The 18,171-nt window shown below is 44.8% G+C and overlaps 1 long non-coding RNA gene across 1 annotated transcript; it reads left to right on the plus strand.

Annotated features, from left to right (window-relative positions):
• Window positions 1-2,349: 2,349 nt before the first annotated feature.
• LOC133382403 (uncharacterized) lies at window positions 2,350-3,890 on the plus strand. The gene is made up of 3 exons (XR_009761948.1): window positions 2,350-2,410; window positions 2,734-2,822; window positions 3,694-3,890. It is a non-coding gene; the product is annotated as an uncharacterized LOC133382403 (long non-coding RNA).
• Window positions 3,891-18,171: the final 14,281 nt, after the last annotated feature.

Raw genomic sequence — 18,171 nt, forward strand, 5'->3', positions numbered from 1 at the left:
TGCTCCGGACACTTCAATGGATTCATCTGTCACAACATCAGAGTCAAGGTCCCTGCGGATACATGCGATCTTATCTTGAAAGTGTCCAGCAATTTCGTTGCAGCGGGTCTCAGATGTTTCCATAGTATCGTGGGGGCCAGAGTGTAAGAGCCCTCGCACAACTTTAAAAAGCTCAGCTGGGCGGCATAAAGATGATCTAATAGAGGCAGCAAAATAGAGCTTCTTTGCTGTCCTTACCGCTTTTGTATACAACTTATTGGTGGCACTTACCAAAGCATAGTTGTATCCACTGGGAGTTTTCCTCCATCTGCACTCCAGCCTCCTCCTCTCTTGTTTCATCGCTCTCAGCTCCGGAGTATACCACGGAGCGGTATGAGCTCTACACCGGAGGCGGCGCGCGGGAGCGATCATGTCAATAGCCCGGGTCATTTCCGTATTCCACAGTGCGACCAGGGCCTCGACAGGAGCACCGGTCCTATCAGCCGGAAAATCTCCCAGAGCCCTCTGAAAACCTACGGGATCCATCCGGCTCCGGGAGCGGATCAACTTAATAGATCCTCCACCTTTGCAGAGGGAAAGAGCCGCTGTGAGTCTAAATCTCAACAAGCGGTGATCTGTCCATGACAATGGGGTAGATGAAAAACACCCCACCACCAGATCACCATCTCCATGTCCAGTGGCGAATATCAGATCAAGAGTATGTCCCGACACATGCGTTGGGCCAGTAGAAAATTGAGACAGCCCCATTGTTGTCATGGAGGCAATGAAGTCCTGAGCTGCGCCAGATAAGACAGCCTCGGCATGGACGTTGAAATCCCCCAGTACCAAAAGTCTAGGGGATCTCAACAGCACCTCCGAGACTATCTCTGTCAGCTCAGCTAAGGAAGCTGTTGGGCAGCAAGGTGGACGGTACACCAACAGTATTCCTAGTGTGTCTCCCTGGCCCAATACAAGGTGGAGACATTCCAGACCAGTCGCCATCTGGACAGGGTGCTTGGTGAGAGGAAAAGAACTCCTATAGACCACAGCGACCCCCCCTCCCCGGCCCTCAGATCTACCACAGTGCTGAACCAAATATCCGGGTGGACAAAGCTGGGAAAGAGCAACTCCTCCCTGATCAGCCACCCAGGTCTCGGTTATACATGCCAGGTCGGCACCCTCCTCCAGGATTAAATCATGGACAAGTGAGGATTTATTATGTACCGACCTGGCATTCAAAAGCAGCACTTGGGGATCTGAGAGCTGGCTGATAGGACAACCAACAATCCTGTGGGTATGAGGAGAACCGGAACAAGGCACAGACACAATTTGTCTGGGACGAGTTCCCCTTACCTGGCCTGTTCTCCTCCTAACACCATACCTCCCATTACCCGTCACTACGTTAATTGGGGCCCCCGAAAGCCCTCCCACGAAGGATGGAATCTTTTCTCCCAGGCACATGTTAAAAATACACAAATCCACACAGACAAGCAAACATACAAAACATTCACCCCACATTTAACCCACACACACACCCCAACAAACAACATAAAAATTAGTTAATCCTCTTCAAGCAGCGATGGCAGTCTCGAGCCCCCCATCCAAAAGCAAACCGCAGTAACGGCACCAGGACAGCAGCACAGCACCAAGCAGTAACAGCAGCACCCACACGCGAACAAAAAGCGGCGAAGGTAGCAAAGATGTAAGCCGCAATGGTAGTGTCCTGGGCAGCGGCACGGCCGTCAGCGATAATAAAAACGCCTGCAACCCGCGGAGGCGATGGCAGCGACAACAGGCCACAGCGACGAAGTCCACCGGCAGCAGCACGGCCCCCCCGGCGATGACAACGCCCCGCGCGCAAGCGGGCGGCGGTAGCAATGGCAGCAGGACGGGTCACAGTGGAGTCCCCAGCAGCGACACGCCCCTCAGCAACAGCGACAACATCCGCATGCAAGCTGGCCGACAGTGGCGGCGCGGGCTGCGGCGACAGAGTCCCCAGCAGCGACACGCCCCCTAGCAGCAGCAACAGCGTACAAGCAGGCAGACGACGGCAATGACGGCGCGGCAACGGAGTCCTCAGCGGCGGCGCGCCCCCCGGCAACGACGACAACGCCCGCACGCAAGCGGGCCGGCGATGACAACGACGGTGGCACAACGATGGCGGGCGGGCGAACAGGCAGCAGCAACGGCGGCAACGCAACACCGCTGGCAGCAGGGCCCAAACAGGCCGCAACAATGCACACACACACACAACAGCAGCGGCGAAGGCCGAAACGACGTTGAATTGCTTTGGAATAATTACAGTTGCTGAGTGTCCAGCTGCCTGTAGCTTTCCCTCAGTGCTCACTAGCAGCAATTGTTCTTTCAAACGGTGGCAGCTGCTGTTAATTCAAGTGAGGGGGAGATTCCCAGTCTGTTACATGCATTCCTGGTAAGCACCATTCTTATTTCTAATTATTTTGAAATTCTTCTGTAGGAGGCGTTTAGTTGTCTTAGTGTTCGTTTAGTCAGAGTGATAAAGTATTTTAAGACTCTATCTCTGCCTTCTCGACCTTGAAGTACTTACTTTTAAAGGGATGTTTTCACTACAGTAGCTGAGCGTCTCCATCATTCCTTGTAGCATAACAGGATAAGAGATAATGGAGCTAACTTTTCAATTCTTCACTCGTCCCAGTCTAGATAAAATTATGCTAAAGTCCTTAGATTATATAGCTGAAAAGTTTTCACTTAGACTGTGGTTTCTTGTTGTATTAGCAGCGGAGCTCTAGCCTTGACAACCTGCTAGTTCGCCATCTTGAGAGGATCCCTTTGACTGAAAAAAATGTAGAACTCTTTCCTATCAAGTATGTACTTCCAGAATAAAGTAGTTATTTCTTATTTTAAAGCTTAAAGTCTCTGTCTGACCATTTCCAGGGAAGGTGTAATATTTAGCAAGGATTCAAGCACACAAAGCTCACTCAGATGCTCAAGTGCCAAATTTTGATACTCTTCAACAGTTCTTGAGTTGGTCCAGAAGGTGCCGCTGGTGCAAAATGCAGCAGCACGACTGTTCACTGGGGCTGGACATCGCCAACATGTCACTCTGCTACTGAAAGAATTGCACCAGCTGCCCATTAGCTGCCAGGCCAAGGTGCTGGTTTTGGTGTACAAAGCCCTATACAGCTTGGGACCAGGATACCTGAAAGACCATCTTACCCCTTATATACCTAGTGGATCACTGCATTCTGCAGGTGAGGGCCTCCTGCAGATACCATCTCTTTAGGAGGTGCATTCCGCACAAACATAGGAAGTGGACCTTTAATGTTGTGACCAGGGCCGCATTATGACTTTCATGGGCCCTAGGCACTTTTGTCTTCGTGGGCCCCTTCCTCCATAAAAAAGTATTAAAAAATATATTTTATGACTGAGTTGGTATAAAGACGAATATAATCCAGGCTGGATTATATTCATCTTTATACCAATGCAGTCAAAGTATGTATCTTGCTTATTGCGAGAAGTAAACTGTGCTGAGGCTAAGTGGGCCTCCTATCCGCCATCATTTAGTTGGCGCCTATGGCCACGGTCACTAAGCTTTTCACTATAGTACAAAATAATAGTGCATATATCAAAATGTTCTCCGTTTTGATTACTTAAAAGGTACGTATTATAAGTAATTTCATCCGTAAATTATCATCTATTTAGGTTAGGGATTACATAACAGGTTTAATTTTCTAGTTGACAGATCTATGCCTGAAGATGAAATTGTTTCCAGAGGAAAAGTACTGGTTGAAATATACCCTACAGATCTCAAAGAAGAGTATGTTAATAAATTTTTATTATTTTCGAGATTGTTTCCTGAAAAGAAAATCATGACTGAACTGCTTGCTGCACAAATTGAAAAAAATCTAGTTACACGTTTTCCCAATGTATGTATCACGGGGTATAAATAAAATTTAATAATAATAAAGAATTTACGTATCAATTTTTGGCACATGTAGAAAGAGAACGGTCATTTTCCAAATTAAATCACATCAGGAACTACCTACGTTTCACTATGTCACAAACAAAATTAACTCACCTCTCTCTACTCTGTATTGAAAGTGAGTTATTAAAAAACATGCCTGTTGATGAAATAATCCAGGAATTTGCCAATAAAAAATGCTGTAAAGTTAAAATTTAGATAATAAATTTGCGTTCATACGTCGAAATGGTGTTGTCCGAATGCAAATTATATTTATTTTCTCTTATAAATTAATAAATTAATATAAGTTAATAAGCTTCAGCGAGCATTGTTAAATTATCTCATTGGCAATTAATATGTGCCTGACCTTTTGATTTGAATGGTATGTATATTTGTTTTGGTTTGTATTTTATGTAGAATCATAGAATAGTAGAGTTGGAAGGGGCCTATAAGGCTACCAAGTCCAACCCCCTGCTCAGTGCAGGAATCCAAATCAAAGCATTCTCGACAGATGGCTGTCCAGCTGCCTCTTGAATGCCTCCAGTGCTGGAGAGCCCACTACCTCCCTAGGTAATTGGTTTCATTGTCGTATGGCTCTAGCAGTTAGGAAGTTTTTCCTGATGTCCAGTCGAAATCTGGCTTCCTGCAACTTGAGCCCATTATTCCATGTACTCTGGGACGATTGAGAACAGATCCCGGCCCTCCTCTATGTGACAACCTTTCATGTACTTGAAGAGTGCTATCATATCTCCCCTCAGTCTTCTCTTCTCCAGGCTAAACATGCCCAGTTCTTTCAGTCTCTCCTCATAGGGCTTTATTTCCAGTCCGCTGATCATCTTTGTTGCCCTCCTCTGAACCCGTTCCAGTGTGTCTGCATCCTTCTTGAAGTGCAGAGACCAGAACTGGACACAGTATTCAAGATGAGGCCTAACCAGTGCTGAATAGAGGGGAACTAGTACTTCACACGATTTGGAAACTATACTTCTGTTAATGCAGCCTAATATAGCATTTGCCTTTTTTGCAGCCACATCACACTGTTGGCTCATATTCAGCTTGTGATCAATGACAATTTCAGGATCCTTCTCACATGTCATATGGCTCAGCCAAGTATTCCCCATGTTATAACTGTGCATTTGGTTTCTTTTTCCTAAGTGTAGGACTTTGCATTTATCCCTGTTGAATTTCATTCTGTTGTTTTCAGCCCAATGCTCCAGCCTATCAAGGTTCCTTTGAATGTTTATTATTATTATTATTATAGTTTATTTATACCCCACCTTATGGCCAAAGGGCCCTCAAGGTGGCTTACAAGAAAAACACAAGTACAGAAATGCATCAATAAAACAATACAATTTACAAAAATTAAATAACAAATACTGTAACATTATTTTAAAAAAAGTGATTACAGCTTCCAGTGAAAATACAGGGTGGTGCAGGCACATGGAGCGGCAGAAACATCTCAGGTTGCCCCCAACAAAGCTGTGAGTTGGTTCTCTCTCTTTCCTTCTGTGCTTGCAAGTCCGACACCTTCAGCTGAACTTCTGATCAGCTTCTCTCATTCTGAGTGATGAGTCCATTGGGCTCCACTGGTTCCTCCCATTTCAGAAAAATCATGTCCTCCAGGGGGGTGAATGTGAGGGACTCTGTAGGAATGCCTCCAAGGACATCTTCATCAGTCTGAAATATCATCTCTTTGCCTTCCTTCCATCCCTCAGGGTTGGAGAGAATAAACTTGACGTGGATGTTTTTGTAAGGTAGCAGATTCTTGATGGTGTAGTGGTTAGCATTGCGCTCCATCTTCACACTCTCTCGAAAAGTCTGGTTGTGTCCAGGACCCACAGCATAATGATAACAGAGTGTGACAGCGTATGTGTGACAACGTGTCAGGTTGTAGCCCAGAGGTTCCTACTGAAGAGTCAGCTGCCTGGGCTGGATCTCAGCAAAAGCAAGGCCTTTGGGAGCTCTTATGCCAGCACAAATTAGAGGAGCAGTGTAAGAAAGCTATGATTTGGGCCAAGCTAGATCTATCAAACACTCCAGAAATATACCTCCCTCTGTCTTCGTAGAACTGTGGAACCTGGTATAATATACAGTACAATATACAATATCGAAGATGCAGGTTTAACTCCCTGCTCACCCGCTAAGCTCATTAGGCATTGAATTCATGGAAGATCAGCCTATCTATGGTTACTAGCTATGATGGCTATATACTACTTCCTTGATCAGAAGCACCCTGTCTCTGAATACAGTTTTGCAGGGGAACATGAGTTGGAGAGTGCTATTGTGCTCATGCCCTGGTTTGGGGCTTTCCACTGTGGGAAACAGGATGCTGGGCTAGATAAAACTTTGACCTGATCCAGCAGGTGTCTTCTTATATTCTTATTGGGACTAGTAGTGTAGGCTTTTCAGGTCAGGAATCTGCAATGATACACACAGATACACCCTCACTGTTCACTCCTAAAGAGGCCCTTATTGAAGAAGACAAAATGTCTAGTCTGAGTGTATTCATAGGTGTGGCAGTATATAGCTCTAAGGCATAATACTGCCCCTTTACATTCATTGCCACTTATCTGAGTGGAGCTTTGGCAACCATCAGGCCTGCTGCTTGGGAATATAATGGCTTAGGTTTTGGATGTTGTTAGAGCAACTTATGCTACTTTATAGGGGGTTTTGTGATACCTGGCCCTGGTTGCAAAATCTGTTCTCTTCATCACAGACCAGTTACTTTCTGCATATGTCCTATATGCCAGTGGCTGGGTACATTCAGGTCAGTTTTCCAGTCCCAACACAGTGTGACTCCCCATCTGATCAAGTGTGTGCAAGTGAAGCTAATCTGGCATTTAACTTTCCTCGGACTATATTTGTTATGATAACTGTAATGATTGAAAAAATGTATTTAGAAAATTTGTATAGAAGTGATTGATACATCAAAAACAATCGTTCCTGCACAATAATAGTTCCTGCAAAGAATAACCTTGAGTGATAAATTTCAGGGAGAGTATTTACTCTACTCCTGGATTATATTGCACTTGCTTGTCAAAAAGGGACTCCTTGGAAGCTTTCAGTGAATAGTTTATTGTGCAACAGATAAGAACTGATGCATGTTATTGTTATAATCACTTTGGAAAGTGGCTTGTTTCTTTGGCAGTAGGAATTGTGGTGAAAACAGCAAGACAAACTCAGGCTGTGCATACAGTTCTCTCCCACGCATTCTTTGCATCTCGGATGAAGCCTTGTTTTTGTAACACAGAGCAGGCTAAATATTCTTTGCATCTCGGATGAAGTCTTGTTTTGTAACACAGAGCAGCCTAAATATTCAAAAGTGCCTCCTTTTTAAGCTGCAGTAAAGGTCATTGGTGGAGGAGAATGGATATTTTTTTTCAGTGGGAGGGAGGAAGAGGAGACAAATCCAACATTCTGGTGACCTTTTTATTTATACAACCTATCTTGTGAACCCTCCATAAAGATGCTAACAGGCCTGATGTGGCAGAGAAAATGAGAAGTGGTAGTGGCATGGAGAGAGAGAGGTGGCAGTGCTTTCTGAAAGCATCATAGAAATACTGCACCAGAAACTTACTCCAATATGCTGGAGATCACTATACCCATCATTCACAGGCTGTCAGGGCTGCATCCCAGACACACATGTGTGGAATTCTAAGCACCGCCAGTCGCTTCTGGGATCTTGCTCAATAGCACAAGAAGCTGTTTTGTTCAGAGCTGTTCATCCTGTGGCTGGAGGTACAGCAAAGAGATGAGGGAGGCAATTACCAGGGATCCTACACTGTCTCTCACTGAAGCATGCAGCTCAATAAATGGATGACATCAGAGTGCAGTGGAGGTGGCGGCGGCTGCTGCTGCTGAAGCAGCAACAACAACTACCCAGCGATATCCCTGAACAGACAGAGGAGCTGTGGATTGCAAAAAAGAAAGAGTTGCGGAAAGCCGTCAGGGTGTTGATCGATCACTACTTCACTGTTGACCACCGAAAAGACATGTTATTGCAACTGACAATGAAGAGATCAAATCAGAAGCAGAGTGGGGATTGCTCAGATGTGAGATGGGATGCAAGTTGGTCATGTGTTTTCTATATACGTCAAGATCCATATCAGCATATGCAATGGAGCTGGGCCTATGGTAGGAGGCCACTGGCCTGAAAGCAGGAAGTACAGTTCCATCCAGTGTCCTGTGGTGCCATTTTGGCCTCAGAGGTGAAACATCCACCTTGATTTTGTGATGCTGAAATGCTAGTCACCCAATTTATTAAAAGAAGGAAGGTTGGAAGAGTACAGTGATAGTCCCTGGCCTGTGCTTCTGCACCTTTTCCAAGTATTCAACGCAAAAATTCAGCTTGTGTGATGCAGCTTTGATGAATGCTTATGTCGTTCATCCTCTAAGAAAAACTGAGCTATTCATTTCTCTTACAGAAATGTGTTTGAATCTCAGACTTAAGGCATTCAAAGTGGTAGGAACAACAATAGTACTGCTGCAGCCAACAAAAGATTGCTCTGTAAGAGCTGGGAAGAAAATCCACAGAAGTCCTGTGAAAATTAAAGTTAAGAACATAAGAACATAAGAAGAGCCTGCTGGATCAGGCCAGTGGCCCATCTAGTCCAGCATCCTGTTCTCACAGTGGCCTACCAGGTGCCTGGGGGAAGCCCGCAAGCAGGACCCGAGTGCAAGAACACTCTCCCCTCCTGAGGCTTCCGGCAACTGGTTTTCAGAAGCATGCTGCCTCTGACTAGGGTGGCAGAGCACAGCCATCACGGCTAGTAGCCATTGATAGCCCTGTCCTCCATGAATTTGTCTAATCTTCTTTTAAAGCCATCCAAGCTGGTGGCCATTACTGCATCTTGTGGGAGCAAATTCCATAGATTAACTATGCGCTGAGTAAAGAAGTACTTCCTTTTGTCTGTCCTGAATCTTCCAACATTCAGCTTCTTTGAATGTCCACGAGTTCTAGTATTATGAGAGAGGGAGAAGAACTTTTCTCTATCCACTTGCTCAATGCCATGCATAATTTTATACACTTCTATCATGTCTCCTCTGACCCGCCTTTTCTCTAAACTAAAAAGCCCCAAATGCTGCAACCTTTCCTCGTAAGGGAGTCGCTCCATCCCCTTGATCATTCTGGTTGCCCTCTTCTGAACCTTTTCCAACTCTATAATATCCTTTCTGAGATGAGGCGACCAGAACTGTACAAAGTATTCCAAATGCGGCCGCACCATAGATTTATACAACGGCATTATGATATCGGCTGTTTTATTTTCAATACCTTTCCTAATTATCCCTAGCATGGAATTTGCCTTTTTCACAGCTGCCGCACACTGGGTCGACATTTTCATCGTGCTGTCCACCACAACCCCGAGGTCTCTCTCCTGGTCGGTCACCGCCAGTTCAGACCCCATGAGCGTATATGTGAAATTCAGATTTTTTGCTCCAATATGCATAATTTTACACTTGTTTATATTGAATTGCATCTGCCATTTTTCCGCCCATTCACTCAGTTTGGAGAGATCTTTTTGGAGCTCTTCGCAATCCCTTTTTGTTTTAACAACCCTGAACAATTTAGTGTCGTCAGCAAACTTGGCCACTTCACTGCTCACTCCTAATTCTAGGTCATTAATGAACAAGTTGAAAAGTACAGGTCCCAATACCGATCTTTATCTGCCCAGCTCAAGTATAGAATGAAGGAGTCAGATTCTGGGACTTATTTTAAAGGTATGGTACAAAAGAAGGTTGAGTAGAAGAACATAGATAGCAGTGGCTTCTGAAATTGGGCCCCATCCTGAAAGATCTGCCTCTTGCGATGGGATCTTTATTTATTGTGAACTCAGTTACATTGAAGAAAGATTGAGGCACCAAACATTTGAAACTGAACAACAGCAAGTGGAATCCATCTCTACTCCATCCACAGTGAGTAACATTTAAAATGACATAGGGATGGGACAATTTCTCTGAATCTTTGGTCCTAATACTGTTTCTGCAATGCAGGATGTTTCAAAACAAGAGGATATGGATTCAGCCTTTGTCTTGAAGAACAGGCAAAATAAAAGTACAGCCTTTGACTCTATAGGCAAGATCTTAGAATGAAAAAACAAAACAAACCCCTAAGACTGCAATTTATGCACACTTAGGAAAAAGTGCCACTTTTGAGTAAACATGCCTTGGATTGGGTTGTTGTCTTGCACTATCTTAAGTTAGTTAAGTTAAGTTAAGTTAGTTGGTGTTGTGCTTGCATGACTATTGGGTAGAGGTTGCCAATCTTCTTAATTTAGTTAACTAGGGAGCCATACAGAATGCCTCGTTGGAGAATGGCCAGTAGTTGTTGCACAGAAAGATAAAACCTCACAGTCCATAGGGGATTGATTCAGGCCTAAAACAATTAGTTTGGTTGTATTTCCAACAGTATTTTCATGATTTAATTTGGAGATACCTTATATCAGCTGAAAGATTTGGCCCTCTTCTCAAACATGCTGAAAAAACTTGCCTTCCGAAATGAATTTTGTCCACAATCCAACAAACCAACTTAAGCTCATAGCAATCAATTAACTTAAACATGCACTGCCCCTGTATTGGATTGTGTTGATGTGCTGTAGAGTATGTTTGGGGGGATTTGCTTTACTGAACATTTACTTACATTACTGGGGAGAGGGTAAACAGAATCTGTCAACAGCACTTCATAGCAAGCACAGTGTTGGGTGCCTACCTTTTATTTATTGCTCTCTATTGGGACTATTCCAGTATTCCTAATCTGAAGGTTGTTCTTGACCATTATGTGCTTGCATTCTGTCTGCAAACCACCCTTTCTATTTTGCCTGTATAGCATTGAAGTGAGCAGATGTGTATGACCTGTTCTCATGAAGTAATTGGTCACTATCTTCATGTGGTTTGGTTGCCTAATGAACATATGGGATAGGAAGCTGTCTTATATTGAGTCAACAGTATTGTCAACACTGACCGGCAGTGGCTCTCCACAGTTTCAGACACAGAATACTCCCAGCCCTAGCTCAGTGGTAAAACACACTTCTCTGTTTGGAAGAGAAACAGGACCATCCAAAAACAAGGTATTGTTCTTTTTTCATGTTCAGGGGACTCCTATGTACATGGACACATATAAGTTAGTAAATTAAAACGAAAAAAGAATTTTGAAAAACTCAGCAATGTTCCTACGAGCTTCCAGAACGTACAGAATATTGTGAACACAAAAATAAGAACGGGTGGGGAACCTTTTTAAGCCTGATGGCTATTTTAAGCATGATATCTATGCTCTGTCTTCACAGTTGGAGGCAATATGCTTCTGAATACCAGTTGCTGGGAACTGCAGGAACAGAGAGGGTTGTTGCACTCAGGTCCTGCTTTTAGGCTTCCTGTAGGCATCTGATTGGCCACTGTGAGAACAGGATGCTGGATTAGATGGGCCTTTGTAGCCTGATCCACCAGGCTCTTCTTATGTTCTGTCACGGGCAACCTTCCAGGAGTCACATGCCAGTGGTGCTTGTGGCCAGAGGCAAAAAATGGGCAAGGCAATGGATGTGACCTACTCTTTGTGCAACAGACTGCTTTCTAGACACACAACAGTCAAAGGTTTCTAGTCAGAGGTTCAACACACACATCTTCCCATCTCTTATCCAGACAAGCAAGATGTATTATTATAGTTCAAGGACACACTTCAGCCAGGCAAGGAATCACAGCAGGGTTGGTTGGGGCATGGCCAGCGGGGGAGGGATGTGGCCTGGAAAGAGTCCCAAGGGCCAGATAGAGAGGCCTAGAGGTTCCCCACTTCCATGGTATTAGCTATGTCCCCCAACTTTGTATCATCTGCAAATTTGATAAGCATGCTTTGTACCCCCTCATCCAAGTCGTTAATAAAAATGTTAAAGAGCACTGGGCCCAGGACTGACCCATGTGGTACCCCACTCGTTACTTCTGCCCAGTTTGAGAAGGAACCATTGATAAGCACTCTTTGAGTACGATTCTGGAGCCAACTGTGGATCCATCATAGTTGTTCCATCCAGCCCACATTTATCTAGCTTGCTAACCAGGATATCATGGGGCACTTTGTCAAAAGCTTTGCTGAAGTCAAGATATATTATGTCCACAGCATTCCCACAGTCTACAAGGGAGATTACCCGATCAAAAAATGAGATGAGATTAGTTTGGCAGGATTTGTTCTTCATACACCGCCCAGAGAGCTTGCTATGGGCGGTATAAAAGTTCAATCAAATAAATAAATAAATCCATGTTGGCTCCTAGTAATCACTGCATTGTTTTCAAGGTGCTTACAGATTGATTAGTATTCTATGTATGTAGTCGTATTTTCAAGGCTGAAAGGCATGAAAATAAATTATTAGTACTACATTTTAATTTTTTCTTATTTAAGAAAAAATAAAACATTTTTGTGGGCCCTAAAAGTTTTGTGGGCACAAGGTACTTAAGGTACTTATGACCTTCAACTCCAACTTGGTGGGTTGAGGCTGCATGGGGGTTAATAAGGGTAGCTAGAATGCTAGACCTCTTGCTGGTTGAGACTATACCTATCCCTTTGATCCTGCAGTCTCTTCCCTTCCCGCTAGACTGATAAGGAAAGGAATGTTGAATCCCAGTTCCTTCCCGCCTTCTCAAGTCTGTTTTCTCTTGTCTTCTCTTTGTCTCTCCTCTCAATCAGGATGAGGGTGAGTACTGGGACCAGTGCTCGTTGCTCCAGCATAGCCAGTTAAGCTAGATATAGAACTCTTTCCTATCAAGCATGTACTTCCAGAGTAACGTAGTTTCTTATTTTAAAGCTTAAAGTCTCTGACTAATTTGCAGGGAAGGCAGAATCTTAGCAAAGATTCAAACACACACACAGCTCACTCAATACTCTCCGTTCGCAGCGCTACACAACTTTGCTACGCATCTCAGTAGAGAGAAATTCTGACAGTTTGCTCCAAAGCAAGTGGTGTGCAGCCCCACTCTAACAAAAAAGGGGGTGTTGGATGGGGGCAGACTCATAAAATTATGAGCAGTATAGAGAATGGACAAGGAGAGAATTCTCCTTTTCATTATAACTAGATCTGAAGAGAGGGTGTCATCCAATGAAACAGGAAGAATAGATAGTAGGAAGTGCTGTTTCTCATGCAGCCTAGTTAACCTCTGGGTTTCAACGGCACAAGAGGTGGTGATGGCCAGGGCTGGTCTCAGGGTTGGCACTGATTGGCCCATTAAGGCCTATGCCAATTCAGGAAAGGGCAACTGAACGGGGAGCACTGGCAGTGGTGAGGAGGAGGTGAGCCCTTTTGGAGAAGGGGCCTCAACTGAGGACATCTTGCCAAAGGACTCCCCCCTCCCCAAACCTGAAGCTGGCACTGGTGGTGATCATTAGCTTATGGCTTAAAAAGGGCAAGAGATTCATAGAAGAAAACAGCTCTAGAAATGGCTATTGATCCTAATAGCTAAATGAAGCTCTGTGTTCACAGGCAGTGTACATTTACATAGCGGTAGGTGGGGGACATACAGTGGCCATGTGGGCTTCTTGGAAGCATCTAGTTGGCCATTGTTGGGACTGGATGCTGGACTAGATAGGACTTTTGTTCTGATCCAGAAAGGTTCTACTTCCTGTACCCCAAAGAGTAAAACTGGAGGAATCTCTGCTTCCTAAGTACTGATTCACACAAAAGGGCAGTGCTTATTTTCTCCATGTGATTGGGCAATTTGGGGTATACAACTGTGTGGAAAAACTCTAGTCTGAAATGGCCACTTAAACGGGTAGAGCATTTTTATCAGCACAGCTGTGTACATGATCATATGTAGGAAGATAAGTTCCTCTTTGGTAAACCAACTTTAAGGCCTGACTCTCACCAAAAGTCAGAGCTTGGAAAGTTACTTTTTTAAAACTACAACTCCCATCAGCCCCAGCAAGCATGGCCACTGGATTGGGCTGATGGGAGTTGTAGTTCAAAAAAGTAACTTCTCCAAGCTCTGCCAAAAGTATATGAGGAGGTTAGCTGTGCAGTTTTATACTGCTGATTTGGCCTCATATGATAGAATCCTCTCCCAACCAAAATATTCCCACACACAGAAAGCTAGCATGTCAGAAACAGACTAGGCCTATTTTGAGAATATTTCAGTTATATGCTGGCAAATTTAGGCTGTGCAATTGAAGTAGATTAGGCGCTCTTGCACAATAAAAAAGTGATACATAGTAGTGTTATGGGGGGGAGATAACATAATTTTGCTGGAGAGTCAAGGTAATAGACAGGTTTATTTATGATTGTGTTTATAGCCCACCATTCCTCCAAAGAGCTCAAGGTGGTTAAGCAGTTCTCATCCATTTTATCCTCACAATTTATTTATTTATTTATTTATTTATTATTTTATTAAATTTATATACCGTCCCATAGCCGAAGCTCTCTGGGCGGTTCACAACAATCAAACATTAATACGAAAATCACATATTTAAACAATTTAAAAACAATTTTTAAAATTTCTTAAAATTCTAAGAGAAATTAAAAACATTTTTTTAAAAAAAACAATTTTAACACATACTAAAATGCCTGGGAGAAGAGAAAAGTTTTAACCTGGCGCCGAAAAGATAGTAATGTTGGCGCCAGGCGTACCTCCTTAGGAAGATTGTTCCATAATTCTGGGGCCACCACTGAAAAGGCCCTTTTTCTGGTTGCCACCCTCCGAGCTTCCCTATGAGTAGGCACCCGGAGGAGGGTCTTCGATGTTGAACGTAGTGTATGGGTAGGTTCATATCGGGGAAGGCGTTTCATCAGGTATTGTGGTCCCGAGCCGCATAAGGCTTTATAGGTTAACACCAGCACTTTGAATCGGGCCTGGAAACATATAGGCAGCCAATGCATGCGGGCCAGAATCGGTGTTATATGTTCGGACCGCCGGGTCCCTGTTATCAATCTGGCCGCTGCATTTTGCACGAGCTGCAGTTTCCGAACCGTCTTCAAAGGCAGCCCCACGTAGAGCGCATTGCAGTAATCTAATTTCGAGGTTACCAGAGCATAAACAACTGAAGCGAGGTTCTCTCTGTCCAGATAGGGACGTAGCTGGGCCACCAGCCGAAGTTGGTAAAAAGCACTCCGTGTCACCGAGGCTACCTGTGCCTCAAGTGACAGGGATGGTTCTAAAAGAACTCCCAAGCTACGAACCTGCTTCTTCAGGGGGACTGCAACCCCATCCAGAACGGGTCGAACATCCGCCATCTGGTCAGGAGACCCCCCCACTAACAGCATCTCAGTCTTGTCTGGATTGAGCCTCAGTTTGTTAGCTCTCATCCAGTCCATTGTTGCAGCCAGGCACTGGTTCATTACATTGACAGCCTCACCTGAAAAAGATGAAAAAGAGAAGTAGAGCTGCGTGTCATCAGCATACTGATGGCAACGCACCCCAAAACTTCTGATGACTGCACCCAGCGGCTTCATGTAGATATTAAAAAGCATGGGGGACAGGACTGACCCCTGCGGAACTCCATATTGGAGAGCCCAGGGTGTCGAGCAATGCTCCCCAAGCACTACCTTCTGGAGACGGCCCGCCAAGTAGGAGCGGAACCACTGCCAAGCAGTGCCGCCAAATCTCAAATCAGCAAGTCTCCCCAGAAGGATACCATGGTCAAAGGTATCGAAAGCCGCTGAGAGGTCAAGGAGAATCAACAGAGTCACACTCCCCCTGTCTTTCTCCCGACAAAGGTCATCATACAGGGCAACCAAGGCTGTCTCCGTACCAAAACCAGGCCTGAAGCCCGACTGAAATGGATCCAGATAATCGGTCTCATCCAAGAGTGTCTGGAGCTGGCCGGCAACCACTCTTTCCAGGACCTTGCCCAGGAATGGAACATTTGCTACCGGCCTATAATTATTAAGATTTTCTGGGTCCAGGGACGGTTTCTTCAGAAGTGGTCTTACTACCACCTCTTTCAGGCAGCCAGGGACCACTCCCTCTCGCAATGAGGCATTAATCACTTCCCTGGCCCAGCCGGCTGTTCCAGTCCTGCTAGCTTTTATTAGCCAAGAGGGGCAAGGGTCCAACCTAGAAGTGGTTGCACGCACCAGTCCAAGCACCTTGTCAACATCCTCAAGCTGTACCAACTGAAACTCATCCAAGAAATCAGGACAAGGCCGAGCTCTGGATACCTCATTCAATTCAACTGCTATAACATTGGAGTCTAAGTCCTGACGGATGCAAAAGATTTTATCCTGGCAGTGCCTAGCAAATTCATTGCAGTGGGCCTCAGATGGTTCCACCGTGTCCCTAGGGCCAGAATGCAGTAGCCCTCAGACAATTTTGAAAAGCTCCGCCGGGCAGGAAATGGATGATGTAATAGTGGCAGCAAAATATTGCTTTTTTGCTGCCCTCACTGCCTCTAAGTACAGCTTAGTGTAGGCACTTACCAGTGCATGATTGCATCCATCAGGAGTTCGCCTCCATCTGCACTCAAGCCGTCTCCTAGACTGTTTCATCGCTCTCAGCTCCAGAGTATACCATGGAGCTATATGAGCTGTACACAGGAGAGGGCGCGCAGGAGCGATCATGTCAACTGCCCGGGTCATTTCTGTATTCCACAGTTCAACCAGGGTTTCGACAGGAGTGCCAGCCCTATCAGCCGGAAAACTCCCCAGAGCCCTTTGAAAATCATCAGGAATCATCAGTCTCCGGGGACGGACCATCTTAATAGGTCCCCCACCCTTGCAGAGGGGAAAAGCCGCTGTAAGTCTAAACCTCAACAGGCGGTGATCTGTCCATGACAAAGGGACTGATGTAAAACTCCCAATATTCAGATCACCATCCCCATGTCCAGTTGCGAAGACCAAATCAAGAGTATGTCCTGCGACATGCGTTGGGCCAATAGCATATTGTGACAGCCCCATGGTTGTCATGGAAACCATGAAGTCCTGAGCCACCCCAGATAAGGCTCCCTCGGCATGGATGTTGACATCCCCCAGCACCAACAGTCTGGGGGATCTCAACAATACGTCTGAGACCACCTCCGTCAGCTCAGTTAGGGAGTCCGTTGGGCAGCTAGGTGGGCGGTACACCAACAGAATCCCTAATCTGTCTCGTTGGCTCAACGCAAGATGTAAACACTCCAGACCAGTAGTCACATGGACAGGGTGCCTGGAGAGGGAGATGGAACTCCTATAGACCACAGCAACCCCTCCTCCCCGACCCTCAGATCTACCCTGATGCTTTTTAGGTTAGGTTGAGAGATGGCGACTGCCCAAGGTCACCCAGTGAGTTTCATGGCTCAGTAGAGATTTGAACCTTGGGCTCCCAGGTCCAAGTCCAACACTCTAACCACTACACCATACCTGTTGTCCGGGGGAGGTTATACAATGTTTTACTCCTATTGAGCATTCATTCTGATTTATTTCATGGGAGGTTATACATCACATTAAATAATTGTTATTCCACACCTTCCAGTGCATTTTTGTTACTTTTCTAAGTGGAAACAGTCTGGGATTTTTGAGGTGGGTGGGTGAGTGGGTGAGCAGACCTGAATTTGCTGATATACAACAGAATCCCACCCACAAAATAGTGGCAGTCTAGAAGCGCCTTTAATATTACAGTCCCCTGACTGTTAAGATTAACAATGTCTGGTAGTTATTGTGACAATGTGTTCTGCCATTTCTTTACTTGATTGTAAAAGGATATTTGATTTTAATGGATATTACTGCTATGCTGTGAACCACTGTGGTATTTTTCATAAATGAAATGATAATTTTCAGGGTTGTTGGGGTTTTTTCCGATGCGGTTCCTGTTTCAGGCTACCAGTTTAAATGGTAAGTAGCAATTCTTTGCAAGATTGTTGGATTTCTATTTAAAAACTACATTTTGTGTGTCTGAATAATCTTTTGTTAAAGCCCAGTATGTTTTTGCAAGTCAAGCCTGTGCTGTTCAGAAGTAGGAAGCATTGAGTTCACTGGAGCTTCTTTTCAGGGCACTCTGCATAGGACTTCAGTCAAGCTATATACGTGCTTGTGAAGTCAGGGGACTCCTTCAGGAAAGGCCACTAGTCCTTTCACCTTTGCTTATATAGTTTGGTGGTTCCCAACCTTCCCCCCCCATAGACCACTTGAACATTGATGAAGGTCTTGGCAGACCACTTAATGATTTTTCTGTCTGTTGTAGCAATTGTAATATGCTGAGCTAGATTTATTTATTATTTTTATATCCCACCCTTCCTCCCAGAATTAGCCCATGGGGTGGTAACAAAACACTGACAACATCTTTAAAACAAAATAACACACTTAAAAAAAACCCCT

This window comes from Rhineura floridana, chromosome 3 (assembly GCF_030035675.1).
Source record: "Rhineura floridana isolate rRhiFlo1 chromosome 3, rRhiFlo1.hap2, whole genome shotgun sequence".
NCBI lineage: Eukaryota > Metazoa > Chordata > Lepidosauria > Squamata > Rhineuridae > Rhineura > Rhineura floridana.